Raw genomic sequence first — 15,518 nt, 5'->3', positions numbered from 1 at the left:
TCGAATGCCTTTGTTAGATCTAGGAAGATACCTATGGCTGGGATTTTTTGTCCACAAGCTCCAGTGCATGATCTAGAAATTCTTGTATTGCATCAGTTGTTGCTTTCTTACTTTGGAAGCCGAACTGAGCAGGTGACAGGATATTTTCTTTGTCTAGGAAGGACATGATTCTTGTGGCCATTATATATTCAAATACTTTACTAAAGGTTGAAAGCAGTGCAATGGGTCGATAATTGCTTCCTTTTTTGTGTACAGGTATAATTTTTGCAATTTTGAGCATACCAGGAAATGCACCATTCAGGAATGAGAAGTTTATTATGTGGGCTAGGGGTTTACTGATAAAGTTACTGCAATTATGAAGGAGGAAGCGTGGAATTTGATCTTGTCCAGCAGATGATTTTTTTTTAATTTTGCTGTAAAGTGTCTTTTCTATTTCAATTTCAGATGTAGGCCTTAAAAATAGAGTCTCAGAGCATACATTTGGTTCTAGTTGTAAGGGACAGCTATTTTTAAGTGTAAACAGTAGGACTGTAACTAGAAATATGAATGAACTGATCACTCAAAAAGACAAGTGAATTAAACGCAAGAAAAGAAAGTGTTAAAAGTGCGTCTATGGGTAAAAATATGAACAAACTATCCACACAAAAAGATACAAGTGGATTAAACGGAGAAAAACACAAGGTAAATATTCGTAAAGAAAGAAAAGTAAACAACCACGTTATGCATAAGCAAGCATACAAGCAACAAACATATATTTTTGCAGATAGTCATGGGAGAGGAGTTACAGAAATTATGAGAAGAAATCACCCAGGCCTTAATGTAACAGGAATAATCAAACTAGGTGCGCCATTACGCTAAATTCTGAAAAACAGTGACAACACATTAACAACCGGTAACACCTGCATCATAACAGGAGGCGCAAATGATGTTTACTGTAATGAAACTTGGCATGCAACGAGATTCCTAATGGAAACAATCAATTGGAAGCCTCGAGTGCATTTCTATATTGTTAGTATCCCCAGGAGACACGATCTGATGGAAAACTCATGCGTAAACATCGAGATTGTTACAGCAACCAGGCTATTTGAGAAAATATGTAGAGGTTTCCAGAATACGACTTTCGTAGACATAAACAGTGTTCACAGAGGGCACTTCACAAGACATGGTCTCCACATGAACGTAAAAGGGAAAAAAAGATTATTAGTGCTGAAATACTTAAATTTATTAATGAGTCATCTGTAATGGAAGTGTCTCCAATCCCAATTCCGCCAAAACAAGAGTCGTCTGTAACAGTGGAACCATCATTATCTGCAGTAGAGCTACAACAAACACCAGTAGCAGCAACAAAGGCTATGATATTCTCAGCATCAGTGTCAGATAAACCACTAGCAGCAGAATCACCACAACCATCAGCAGAGCTGTCGTCGTCAGCAACAGCATCCAGAACAGCAGACCCCATAATACTATCTTGAGGCAATGAAAATGCTTGTGAGGAAAACACACAAGGGTCATTAGCCGCAGCAATTAACAAGGAAGGGCAGTCACCAAGTCGGAGTTCATAGGAGCCACCAGCAACAGCAGCCACACAGAAGAGGTACCTGAGGCCTGGGAGATGAACAGCAGAAGCAGCTTCCAATCAAGACAGGTGCCTGAGAACTAGGAGATCTGTTACACTAAGTGAGGATTTTTTATGGTACCGAGTAAGCAGAAAGAGAACATGGAAAAAGATGTAAGTAAAACTGTCCATCTTAAATACCAGTGTGACAATAGTGAGAGGAATATAAACACACGACAAAGATATGATCCAGGTTTAATGGCAAAAACTGAAAAACATCACTGCATAGTACCAGAAGCAAAGCAGCAAGTGAAGTGCTTAGTATATTTCAGGAAGGGGAACTAATACATTTAAAGCCAACTGTTAGAATACTTCACCAAAATGTTCAATACATAAACAATAAAACAGAGGAACTAGAGGTAATATTGCAGGAATATAGGCCAAACATTCTAGTAGTTACAGAACATGGGTTAAAAGAAAATAACATAAGAATGTACAACTTGAAGAATTATGAGAAAGTAGCCAGTTTTTGCAGAACTTCCTATAACAGTGGTGGGGTTGCCATTTTTTCTAACTATAAATCAACTAAAGCCATAAATATAAAAAATATACTATAGAATTGAGCTTTGAAACTACAGCACTGGAAACTAAAATTGCTGTGAATTTATGTTGTGTATTAGGTTTGTATAGTTCACCAAATTGTGTAATTAAAACCTTCTTTGAACAGCTGGAAGATATAATCCAACACCTCTCAAAAACACATGCTTATCTGATCATTGTAGAAGATCTGAACATAGACACAAGTAAAAATACAGACAATACTAACACCCTACTGGACTTATTGTGCATATACAATCTAAAAGTAAAAATAGATGAACCAACCAGAGTAACAAAGCATAGTGAAACTGTAATTGATCATGTAATAAGAAATATTCTTACATGCTATTGTGACACACAGGTAATAAACTCCACATTAGCGGACCATTTTGCAATCATGATAGACATTAATATAAAGACTAGTGATTCAGTGCAGGAAATATGGGAGATGAAAAGACAGAACTACGCACATAACATAAATCTGCTAAAAAAAGATGTTAGAGGCAGAAAACTGGGAAACAATATATGCAGCTAAAGATGCAACACCAAATGGAACCAGTTTTTTTCTTTATTCAATTATTATTATGATGTTACATGTCCTGTTAGTAAAAGGCTTGTAAAAAAAAAAAAAAAAAAAAAAAAAAAAAAAAAAAAAAAAAAAAAGGCTGGGTGACTGGAGAAGTAATCCTTGCCAGAAATAATCTGAAAGTGTATTATGACCTCTCCAAACAGAAAAATACTGAGGCAACAACACACTGTATAAAATAAAAAAGAAAGAGTACTGTAGCTTTATCAGAGAAGATAAAGCTTCATTAATCAGGATGTATATAGATAAGGGAAAGAACTAATCAAAAGGTGTATGGTCTTTCATTAATGAAGAGAGAGGAAAAGTAATAAATAGGGCAGAGGACATCTGCCCACTGATGAGTCGGAAAAGCACTGCAAACCCTCTAGAAATAGCCAATACTTTTAACAGATATTATATTACTGTAGCAGATGAATTAATAAGATAAAATAAAACAAACACAATAAGTAAATTGTTAACCCCCCCCCCCCCCCCACATACAAATCATACTATGGTCTTCATACCTACAACAGATAGAGAAGTGTCAAACCTAATAAAACAACTTAAAATTAAACATTCATCTGGCTTGGATGGTGTCACATCACATCTCATAAAGGAATGCAGAGAATGTATGTTAAAACCATTGACACACATGCTGAATGCTGCGATAGAAGAAGGTATATTTCCAGATTCACTGAAAGTAAGAAAAGTGAAGCCAATATTTAAGAAAGGGAACAGGGATGAATTAGGAAATTACAGGCCAATATCATTGATCTCAACATTTGCTAAAATCTATGAAATGAATAGAATTGTTAGTTTTATAACAAAGTACAGTATACTGCACTCATCACAACATGGTTTCAGAGAAGGGAAGTCAATAAAAACAGTGTCAACAGATATAATTGAGCACATTCTTAATTTACTTGACAGGCAACAAAAGGCTTGTGGGATTTTTATGGACCTATCTAAGGCATTTGATTTTGTGAACCACTCAAAATTAATGATGAAATTATATCAGTATGTAACTAGAGGAAAATGATATGACATATTTAAATCATACATTACAAATAGGAAACAATGCACAGAAATCAGACATACTAGTGGGGAAAATATAACAAACTACAGATCAGAATTGCAAACAGTTTAACACGGTGTGCCGCAAGGGTCTGTGCTTGGTCCAGTACTATTTATACTCTATGTAAATGACTTCCCTAGCTATATGAATCAGAAACTTTTAATGTATGCTGATGACACAACAATCATTTGCACAGCTGACACAAAGGAGGAGCTTGAGAAGGAAGCACTCATGAATATCGAAAATGCAAATAAATATTTAACACAAAACAAACTGTTTATGAATCATTGTAAAACAATGAATGTAGTATTTCAGACCAAGCAGAGTGAAAATTATAATATAAATGTTAAGATAAATGGAAAGCCTATTAAAGAAGTAACCGGCACAAATTTTCTAGGAACTATAATAGACAAACATTTGGCATGGGGGGAGCACATAAATGCACTGTGTAAAAAGATAAACAAACAGATCTTCATCATGCATAAAACAGCTAAGACTGTGGATGATAAAGTCCTCAGATCAATGTATTATGGACTTGTCTTCCCACATTTGTCTTACTCTGTTCATATAAGGGGAAGTGCACAAGCTGGCTACTTAAGAAGAATATTCACAATTCAGAAAAGGGCAGTGAGATGTATTGCAAAAATACCACCAAGACAGACCTGTAGGCAAGCTTTTGTACACTATAATATTATGACAGTATATTCACTGTACATATACCAAAGCATAATGGCGGTAAGGTCAAGCGATAAACGCCTCCTAAACAAAACAAATCAAATAGACATACTACTAGGCCTACCAGTGTAAACAACAGTGGACAATGTGAAATAATATCTAACACGGAGTCTAGCGTAGGGAAGATATTCCCTGTAGGAAATGTGCAGAAACATAACATGGCTTCTAGGCAAATACATGTTTCCATAACATCGAGTGCAATAAAAGTAAAAAACGATCTTTGTGTTTCCATAACATCGAGTGCAAAAAAAGTTAAAAACGATCTTTGTGTGTTAGGTGATAGCCACGGACGTGGAATTTCTGCACTGTTGACAGAAAAATGTAATTTACAGGTATCAGGCTTTGTCAAACCAGGAGCGCCGTTTCGTGAGATAGCAGAACAAACAAATTCTGCTCAGATATCCAACTTAAATAAAGATGATTTTGTCGTAATTTTAGGTGGCTCAAACGATGTTTATCGGAATGAAACGTACAAGTTAACAAAAGAACTGAAGAACTGTTTAAACAAATTAATACACACCACTATTCGCGTTGTAAACATACCACCTCGTTATGACTTGCCTGTCTGGTCGTGTGTAAACCGTGAAATTTGTGCTGCTAACAAACAAATCTCTGAAATATGTTCTGACTTTCAGAATGTAGAAGTTATTGACATACATGGCTTAGGTCGAAGGTTTTTCACAGCTCATGGACTCCATTTAAATAAATTAGTACCTGTGTCGTGAGGACACATGCACCAAGCTTAAAAATCGCCAGAAAAACACGAATTACGGATTGGTTTAAACCAAAAACTACAATCTCGTTAGAAGAAGCAGATCACTCTCACCAACTTGAAGGCATATTATGTACTGATGCAGCAGGAGAAACCATCCCACCATCAACAGCCGGCCCAGCAGCAGAAACCAATCCACCACCAACAGCCAGTATGACAGCAACAACCACTCGACTCCCAGGAGGAGAAACCATCCCACCATCAACAGCCAGCCCAGCAGCAGAAATCAATCCACCAGCAACAGCCAGTATGACAGCAGCAACCACTCGACTCCCAAATAGAAAAATCAAACAACCATTGCACTTAAAGGATTTTTTAGTGCCAGTGAGCCTAAGGCAAATACAAAGGTAAGAAACGTTTTTATTCGTGATTGTACTGGTTCCCAAACATTTCCAACAAAAACTGTAAAGAAGGAAAAAGAGAATAGGAAGTGTAATAATCCTATAAAGAAAACTATTCTTGAAACCTTAGGCAAAAAACAGCACTTTTCTAATGCACTTGAACGTAAATGGCATGGTTACAACCCATCAAAATGAAAGAATGAATAAAATTGATGAAATACAAATTTTACTCTCTGAATGTAAAAATGTTAAAATTGTTTGTTTAAACGAGCATTGGCTTACAAAAGATAATATCATAATATTAAATAAGTTAAAAAATTTCAATGTAGCATCAAGTTTTTGTAGAAAAAATAGAACTCATGGGGGCTCGTGCATACTTGTAAATAACTCTGTACAATATAAAGTAAAAGATGTAAATAACTCTGTACAATATAAAGTAAAAGATGATTTCAATTTTCTAAATGAAGAAGGAGTATTTGAAAGCTGCTCAATTGAATTAGAAACACAAAATATTATTATTGTTTCTATATATAGAATCCTAGGTGTAGAGATAACAAAATTATTTTTACCAAAATTAAAAAATCTTTTACAGAAAGTCATCAATGAGAAAAAGAAAAAGGTATTAATAGCAGCTGATTTCAATATAAATTTATTCAATCAGACAAATGACTCAATAAAGTTTATGGACTTAATCCAAAAATTTGGTTTCAAGGTAAACTTCCTGGAAATCACAAGGGAAAACGGAAATACAGGAAGTTGTATTGATAACATTTTAACAAATTATAAATTTGATGATGCAAAGAAGTTATGTGTGGAATTAGGACTCTCAGACCACTCTGCTCTGTTTATTGAAATAGCAAATGCAAATGAACCAAGTACTAAAAATACTTATAGCAAAAGACATTTTACTGCTGGAAATTTAAAACAGTTCTGCTCTAAATTAGAAGAGGTGGAGTGGCAAGTTGAAGATGAAACTCCAACCTCTGTACATTTTAACAGGTTTCTAGAAAGTTTTCTACATGTATTTAATGAAGTATTTCCACTTAGAGTATTCCACACAAAGGTGTCAAATAAGCTAAATTGGATCACCACTGAAATAAAAATATCCAGTTGGAAGAAAAGACAACTGCACAAGAAGTTGAAATATAACAAACACCCTGTTTTCATAAATTATGTCAAACGGTATAAAGGCTTATTTAAAAGGGTAGTGAAAGCTGCAAAAGAAATGGTAAATAATACATACATCCTGGCTCATGAAAACAAATCAAAGGCAGTCTGGTCTGTCGTAAAATCAGAACTGGGGATGAGAACTAACAGCAAAGTTATCTCCAAAATTGAGGTGGGAAATAAAACTATAACAAATCCTGCTCTGATTTCAGAATCATTTAACAATTTTTTTTATAAATATATCAAAATCAGTTGCAGATGTAGATGGTTATACCAAAAAAGTAAAACTAGATCAGAAGGCAGAAGAATGCTTTAACAAATTTAAAAAAAATTCAGCCAAAGATGTAGAGAACACTATATTGCAGCTCAAAAACAAAAATTCCGCAGGGTGGGATGGCATACCTACTAAAGTAGTTAAATCAGCTGCCAAGATAATAGCTCACCCCCTTTCCTCAATAATCAATAAATCACTCGAAGAAGGCCACTTTCCAGACGCCCTGAAGCATGCAGAGGTAAAACCTTTGTTCAAAAAAGGCTCAAGAGAAGATATGGGGAACTACCGCCCAATTTCTATTCTCCCAATTTTCTCAAAAATATTTGAAAAAGTGGTAGTAATACAAATAAAAAAAAATATAGAAAAATCAAACATACTGTCAGATAATCAATACGGCTTTCAGAAAGGCAAAAACACAGTAGACTCCATAAATTAGTTTGTGAAAAAAATTTGTTCTGCCTTAGACAAGTCTAGCAAAGTTGCAGGATTGTTCTGTGACCTCACAAAAGCATTTGATTGTGTAAACCATCAATTGCTCCTGTATAAAATGGAAAAATACGGAATTGGAGGTCGTGTTTTAGAGTGGTTCAGGTCATATCTCACAAAGAGAAAACAAAGAGTAGTTATATCATCAAGCAAGGGAAATTTCTTCTCTGAATGGATGATTATTTCACAAGGCGTTCCGCAAGGCTCTATTCTGGGTCCAATTTTATTCTTACTTTACATAAATGACTTGCCACTAAACATAAATTTACACTCAGTTTTATTCGCTGATGATACGTCTGCCCTCATCGAAAGCAATCACTCAGAACAAATTCCCTCAACTGTCACAAATCTACTAGACAGTTTAGAAAACTGGTTCCAACTAAATGGGTTAAAATTGAATATTGCAAAAACTAATTTACTACAGTTTAAAACTAAAAACTGTAAAATAAATGAAATTCATATTGCCTGCAGAAACCAGGAACTGAAAGAATCAGATTGTGTTAAATTCTTAGGAATACATTTGGACCAAAATTTATCCTGGTCTTCACATATAGAATACTTGGCAAACAAGTTAAACAGCTTGACCTTTGCTATGAAGATTTTGTCATACTCAACTAGCATGGAGATAAGAAAAGTAGTTTATCACAGCTATTTTGAAGCTGTTATAAGGTATGGCATTATCTTTTGGGGTAATACAAGCAAAATCATTAGAATATTAAAATTACAAAAATCAATTGTTAGAAATATGTGTAATGCAAGACCAAAAGAATCTTGCCGCCCACTATTAAGAAATCTAAAAATATTAAGTGCCCCCTGTTTGTACATCTATGAACTGATTATTTTTGTGTACAGTAACCCTACGTTATTCACAGACAACAATTTTAAGCATCAATACAGCACTAGAAATAAGACAAACTTCATGCTTCCTACTCATAGATTAAAGTTATATGCACAAACCCCAGAATATATGGGCATGAAAATCTACAACATGCTAAAAAAGAAACAAATAAACAGCATGGAGCTAGGGCAACTGAAACCAAACCTGCACAAGTTACTAGTGGAGAAGTGTTATTACTCCATAGAAGAATTTATGAATGATGATGTGGAAGTCTGAGCAAGGAAACATCACCTGTAAAGTCAAGATGGCGGCAAGTAGTAGTGAAACGGTTCTTAGCTCGTGTAAAAACACTTCTTTAAACGATAAAAAGTGTAGAAAGTGCGCAAAAATGTTGAAAACTGGAATCACATGCAGGGAATGCAACAATTCGTTTCATTTTCGATGTGCTAAAATTGACTCATCAGTGAAAGAAAACAACGAATTTACGACAAGCTGGAACTGCATTCAGTGCTGCCTTAAAAACTCAGGTAAAATTACAAATGCAAAAAGTTGTGACTGTAAGTGCGAATTCTCAGCATTAGTTGAAGATTTAATACGTGAAATTCAGTGTTTAAAAGCTGAGGTTACATCACTAAATAAAAAGGTGAACGAAATTGATCGGCAGTGCCTGTTGAACGGTAGTAGGCCTAAATCAAAAACAAAGGAATGCTTTCCGACTATTGTAACTCAAAAGAGGTATCAGATTCTTGACGAAATGCCGATGGCGGAAGTTGCAGCATTAAAATCTGTGCAAACTAAAAACAACCGTTCAAACTGTAAAAAAATTGCCAGTGATAATTTCAAAAAACGCCAAGTCCCAAACTCATGTATTAATACTAACCTAGTGAGTGAACATAAACAAATAGTTCAATGTAACGACAGTGAAGTCCGTGAAAGAAATGACAGTGTAATCCATGAAAATGTATGCAAGAAACTATTCCAAAACGGCAATAGAAGCGAGAAGAACCAGAAGTACAAGAAGGGCCGAATTCTTATATATGGGGACAGTCATGGTAGCGAAATAGCTCAAAACATCGTGAATATCCAAGACGATTTTACAACTGTGGCTCACATTCAACCTGGTGCACCTCTTTCTGCTGTGGTGAAGCCGTGTGTGCAAGATAGTGAATCTTTCTCAGCAAATGATTATGTCGTTATCATCGGTGGTACAAATGATGTGGCTAAAAACCAAGCAAATGACGCTATCAGGCACATGAAAATAACACTCGGTAAGTTGACTGGCACGAAAGTAATTGTTGTTAACGTTCCACATAGACATGATCTAATGGACCAATCTATTGTGAACTTGGAAGTGCAAAAGACAAATGTTAGGCTTAATACAATATGTAATAAATTTCGCAATGTGTCTTTGGAAAACATCAGTAAACTAGAAAGAAACCTGCACACAACTCATGGTATGCACATGAATAAGAGAGGTAAAAAGTTTGTGAGTAAATTAATTATTAATTAAATCAGACGAAACAATACACAAAGCAGTGTAAATAAGTGCATTGCTATGGAATGGCACAACCCACCCAAACAGGACCTACCACACAAACAGCTACTGCTGACAAGCCAGAGAAACTTGTAAGCCCTGCTGGACAGCCTGGTAGCTCTAAATCTCCCTGTATGGTCCAGCAGGAGAAACTCAGCCCTAATATCATACAGCGGAACCCTTGTAGTCTTAAAAACAATCAGCCTGGTAGGGTGACACCCCCATCAAGTGTTCAACAATCCAAACTCACATTCAAATTAATTCAGCAGAACTTTCAAAGTCTTAGCAATAAGCACAATGAGTTGGATACCATTGCAGCAATTGATAACCCAGATGTTTTAGTTATAAGTGAACACTGGTACACAGATGAGCTAATCAGTGTATGTAAGCCACTCTCCATGATCTTTTGCTCTGCCTTCAGTAGAAAAGAGAAACGTGGTGGTGGGGTAGCTATCTTTGCTACCAGCAGTAGTAATTATAGTGTAATAGATGTAAGTGCTTTCAGCATTGAGGGAATAATAGAACTAGCAGCAATTAATTATAAGTGGGGGAAAGAGAACTTAATTATTATAGGCCTATATAGACCTCCATCTGGTAGCCTAGATATTTTCTTTGATGTTCTTAACGACCTGCTTGTTGACATTGACAGTAAACACTGCAGTAAAAATGGCTGGGTTAACATAGTACTAACTGGAGATATAAACATTGACCTGTTGTCCAATGACTCTATCTCTAAAAAACTAATGCTAATACTAGCACAGTTTAACTTAACATTTCTGATAAATGAGCCCACTAGAGAGGTCAATAGTATCAAATCATGCATTGACAACATTATAACTAACATGTCCCACTTTACATGCAGTGCATCAGTTCTGAAGCTTGCCATTTCTGACCACCACGCAATACAGGTATTGATAGAAGCTGAAAATCCTCATGTCAATAGAAAAGAGAAACAATATGTAACAAAAAGAATCACCAATGATGACAATGTTAAAGATCTCAACAGTTTGCTGAAAAGCTTACAATGGGGTGAAAAAAACAGCATTACTTTCAGTGAATTTGCATCAGATTTTTATTATTGCTTCAGTATTTCATGCCCAGAAATGACCTTTACAGTAAATGACTGCAAAAAGAGACAAAAAAATAACTGGATAAATCATGAAGTAAAAGCAGCAAGAGAGAAACTTAGACTTTTCCAATATGCAATGGTAAATAATAACAATAATAATAGACTAAAGGTAGAATTTAAGAACTATCATGATTATTATAAAGATCTGCTGCTAGAAACTAAAAGTAAATATGTAGCCACAATGTTAAGGAACTCTACTAACACTGGACTAGCTGTTTGGAAAGTAATAAATAGCTTTAGGGATTGTAAGGACAGATCTACTAGTGATTTTACTATAAACCATAAAGGGCGTATCATGAAACTTCAATGTCAGATTGCAAATGTTTTTAATGAGTACTTTTCTTCTGTTGGAAAATCTGTCAATGACCATTTTAAGAATCTTCAGTATAGATATAAGGGCATTCCAATCAAACAAAGCATATACTTGGCCCCAACCAATAGCAAGGAAATCCAAACCATAGTAAGGTCATTAAAAAATACAAAATCATCAGGCTATGATGGATTGTCTATCAGTACACTGAAAAGATACATAGACAACATATCTGATGCCATGGCCACAGCAGTAAATGATGTAATTGCATCAGGTTGTTTCCCAGATAGTCTAAAGATAGCACAAGTAACCCCGATTTACAAGAAAGGTGATAAACCAAAAATTGAGAACTACCGTCCCATCTCAATCTTACCTGCATTTTCTAAGGTAGTTGAGAAAGTTATTTATACTAGATTAATGACATTCCTGAGTCAACACAATTTAATATTTGAAAATCAGAATGGCTTTATGAAAAACAAGTCAACTTCAGTAGCCGCAGCACAATTAATAGACAAAATAATAACTGCCATAGAGAATAAGGAGTATGTAACTGGAGTGTTCCTTGATCTAGAAAAAGCTTTTGATTGTGTCAACATCACCATATTACTTGACAAGCTATGGAACCTGGGTATTAGAGGAACTGGCTATGATCTAATAAAATCCTATATGTGCAATAGAAAACAATTTGTCTTGCTTAAAACAAAAAGTGGGTCTTTCAAATCTAAAATTACTGATATCGAATATGGAGTGCCTCAAGGTTCTGTCTTGGGACCCCTTCTTTTCTTAATTTATGTTAATGACATACAGTATTGTTCCCCTAACTGTAAAAAAATATTGTATGCAGATGATACATCAATTGTGTGTAGACACGAAGACTATGACAGTCTGGAGGTGCTGTGCAACAGTGTAACTAATGAAATAGTGAAGTATTTTAATGAAAGCCATCTAAATGTAAGTGCTTCAAAGACTGCAATGATGGAATTTAACACAAGGAAACAAATAGAATTTGGTATGAAATTATCCATAGGAAATGACATTGTGAAAAAAGAAAAATGGACAAAGTTCTTGGGAATTACAATCCAGGACAGCCTCAAATGGGACATGCATATCGATTCCTTAGCCTGTAAGCTGTCGAAGAATGTATTTGCTATAAATATGATGAGCAAATATTGTAAGGATATGGGTGTACTAAAAACTGCTTATCATGCACTATTCTCATCAAATTTAAACTATGCTGTAGAAATATGGGGTGCAACAACTCAAGCCAACCTAAGCACATTATTAATACTACAGAAAAAAGTTATCAGAATTATTTGTGGTGCCAAACCCAGAGAATCATGTCGAAATCTGTTCCCAAAATTAGGAGTGCTTACCATTATAGGTTTATACATATTGAAAGTTATATTGCTTGTTAAAACAATAAATCCAAATTTCAACTGTGACCATCACCAGTACGATACAAGGCAAAAGTTCAGATACCATGTAAATAGCCACAGAACAGCTTTATATGAAAAAAATGCACTTTATGCTGGGCTGAAGCTAGCTAATGCCCTACCAAAAAGTTTCACAACCCTTCCTAGTAACAAATTAAAAGATCAGCTAAAAAAAATTCTAATTGAAAACCCTTTTTATTCCTTAGACGAGTACTATATCTATATGAAAAGTGCTTCATAAGTATGTCAAGCTCATAGTTTAAAGTAACTTACAACTAATACGATGTTGATAACAACAATATTTGTAATATTGTGATTGTATGCTACCAAATGTAAAATGCATCAAATGTAAAATTTATTAATACAAACAAACCATTAGTTTTTAAATTTATAAACTGACGTATTCAGAAGAATAATCTATATAATGTCCTGAAACTGTATTATTTCTAGGGATTGTATTTGATTATTCGATGTTGAATAAATATTATTATTATTATTATTATTATTATTAAATTAAGCTTGGCAGTTTTGTGTAAAATAAATGATTTTAAAAATATGTTTACTACGTAAACACTGCTGTTCTGTATTACTTTGTGATACATGTAAACTGGAGTGTTGATATGTTGTTTTTGTAAAACTGTATATACAAATTGAAATTGTAATGTAAATGTAATGTTGACGAGTCCCCAGTACATCAGATCTGTGATTTGACTTTGTACGTTATGGGATAATAAAAATTCTGATTCTGATTCACAAACACGGTGCAAGAGAAAATGAAAATTACTACATGATAAACAGAAATCTAAAACTGTCTATGACTGCTCTGGAAGAAGCAGGCAAAAGGTTTTTTAATAAACTCCCCAAAATCATTAAAAAAGAAACAGACCTAAAATGTTTTAAAAATCGTTTGAAACTATATCTCATAGTGAAATGTATATACAGTTTGAGTGAATACTAAGATGTTGTTTAAGTATGTATATCATTACTGAAATGTACCTTTAAAAATTATCATTTCTGTATATTGTTTGGATTTGTGTGTATATATAATGAGAAACATATAATACCTTTGTATGCTTATGGACTATTTATCTTTAATTGTTTGTTTCATTTATATATAATGAAATCAAGTTTGATGTTAATGGCCAATTGTATGACACACCCAATACTCTCAGCTGGAGTCCATGTTGTTGTTGTTGTTGTTGTGGTCTTCAGTCCTGAGACTGGTTTGATGCAGCTCTCCATGCTACTCTACCTTGTGCAAGCTTCTTCATCTCCCAGTACCTACTGCAACCTACATCCTCCTGAATCTGCTTAGTGTATTCATCTCTTGGTCTCCCTCTACGATTGTTACCCTCCACACTACCCTCCAATACTGAACTGGTGATCCCTTGATGCCGCAGAACATATACTACCAATCGATCCCTTCTTCTAGTCAAGTTGTGCCACAAACTTCTCTTCTCTCCAATCCTATTCAATACTTCCTCATTAGTTATGTGATCTACCCATCTAATCTTCAGCATTCTTCTCTCGCACCATATTTCGAAACCTTCTATTCTCTTCTTTTCCAAACTACTTATTGTCCATGTTTCACTTCCATACATGGCTACACTCTATACAAATACTTTCAGAAACGACTTTCTGACACTTAAACCTATACTCGATGCTAACAAATTTCTCTTCTTCAGAAACACTTTCCTTGCCATTGCCAGTCTACATTTTATATTCTCCCTACTTCGACCATCATCAGTTATTTTGCTCCCCAAATAGCAGAACTCCTTTACTGCTTTAAGTGTCTCATTTTCTAATCTAATTCCCTCAGCATCACCCGACTTAATTTGACTACATTCCATTATCCTTGTTATGCTTTTGTTAATGTTCATCTTATATCCTCCTTTCAAGACACTATCCATTCCATTAAACTGCTCTTCCAAGTCCTTTGCTGTCTCTGACAGAATTACAATGTCATCGGTGAACCTTAAAGTTTTTATTTCTTCTCCATGTATTTTGATACCTACTCCGAATTTTTCTTTTGTTACCTTTACTGCTTGCTCAATACAGATTGAACAACATTGGGGACAGGCTACAACTCTGTCTCACTCCCTTCCCAACCACTGCTTCCCTTTCATGTCCCTCGACTCTTATAACTGCCATCTGGTTTCTGTACAAACTGTAAATAGCTTTTCGCTCCCTGTATTTTACCCCTGCCACCTTCAGAATTTGAAAGAGAGTATTCCAGTCAACATTGTCAAAAGCTTTCTCTAAGTCTAAAAATGCTAGGAATGTAGGTTTGCCTTTCCTTAATCTAGCTTCTAAGATAAGTCGTAGGGTTCAGTATTGCCTCACGTGTCCCCATATTTCTATGGAATCCAAACTGATCTTCCCCAAGGTCGGCTTCTACCAGTTTTTCCATTCGTCTGTAAAGAATTCGCGTTAGTATTTTGCAGCCGTGACTTATTAAACTGATAGTTCGGTAATTTTCACATCTGTCAACACCTGCTTTCTTTGGGATTGGAATTATTATATTCTTCGTGAAGTCTGAGGGTATTTCGCCTGTCTGATACATCTTGCTCACCAGATGGTAGAGTTTTGTCAGGACTGGCTCACCCAAGGCTGTCAGTAGTTCTAATGGAATGTTGTCTACTCCTGGGGCCTTGTTTCGACTCAGGTCTTTCAGTGCTCTCTCAAACTCTTCACGCAGGATCGTATC

Source organism: Schistocerca gregaria, chromosome 4 (assembly GCF_023897955.1).
Source record: "Schistocerca gregaria isolate iqSchGreg1 chromosome 4, iqSchGreg1.2, whole genome shotgun sequence".
Taxonomy (NCBI): domain Eukaryota; kingdom Metazoa; phylum Arthropoda; class Insecta; order Orthoptera; family Acrididae; genus Schistocerca; species Schistocerca gregaria.
The sequence above is the reverse complement of the archived record's forward strand: the minus strand, read 5'-3'. Positions refer to the sequence as shown.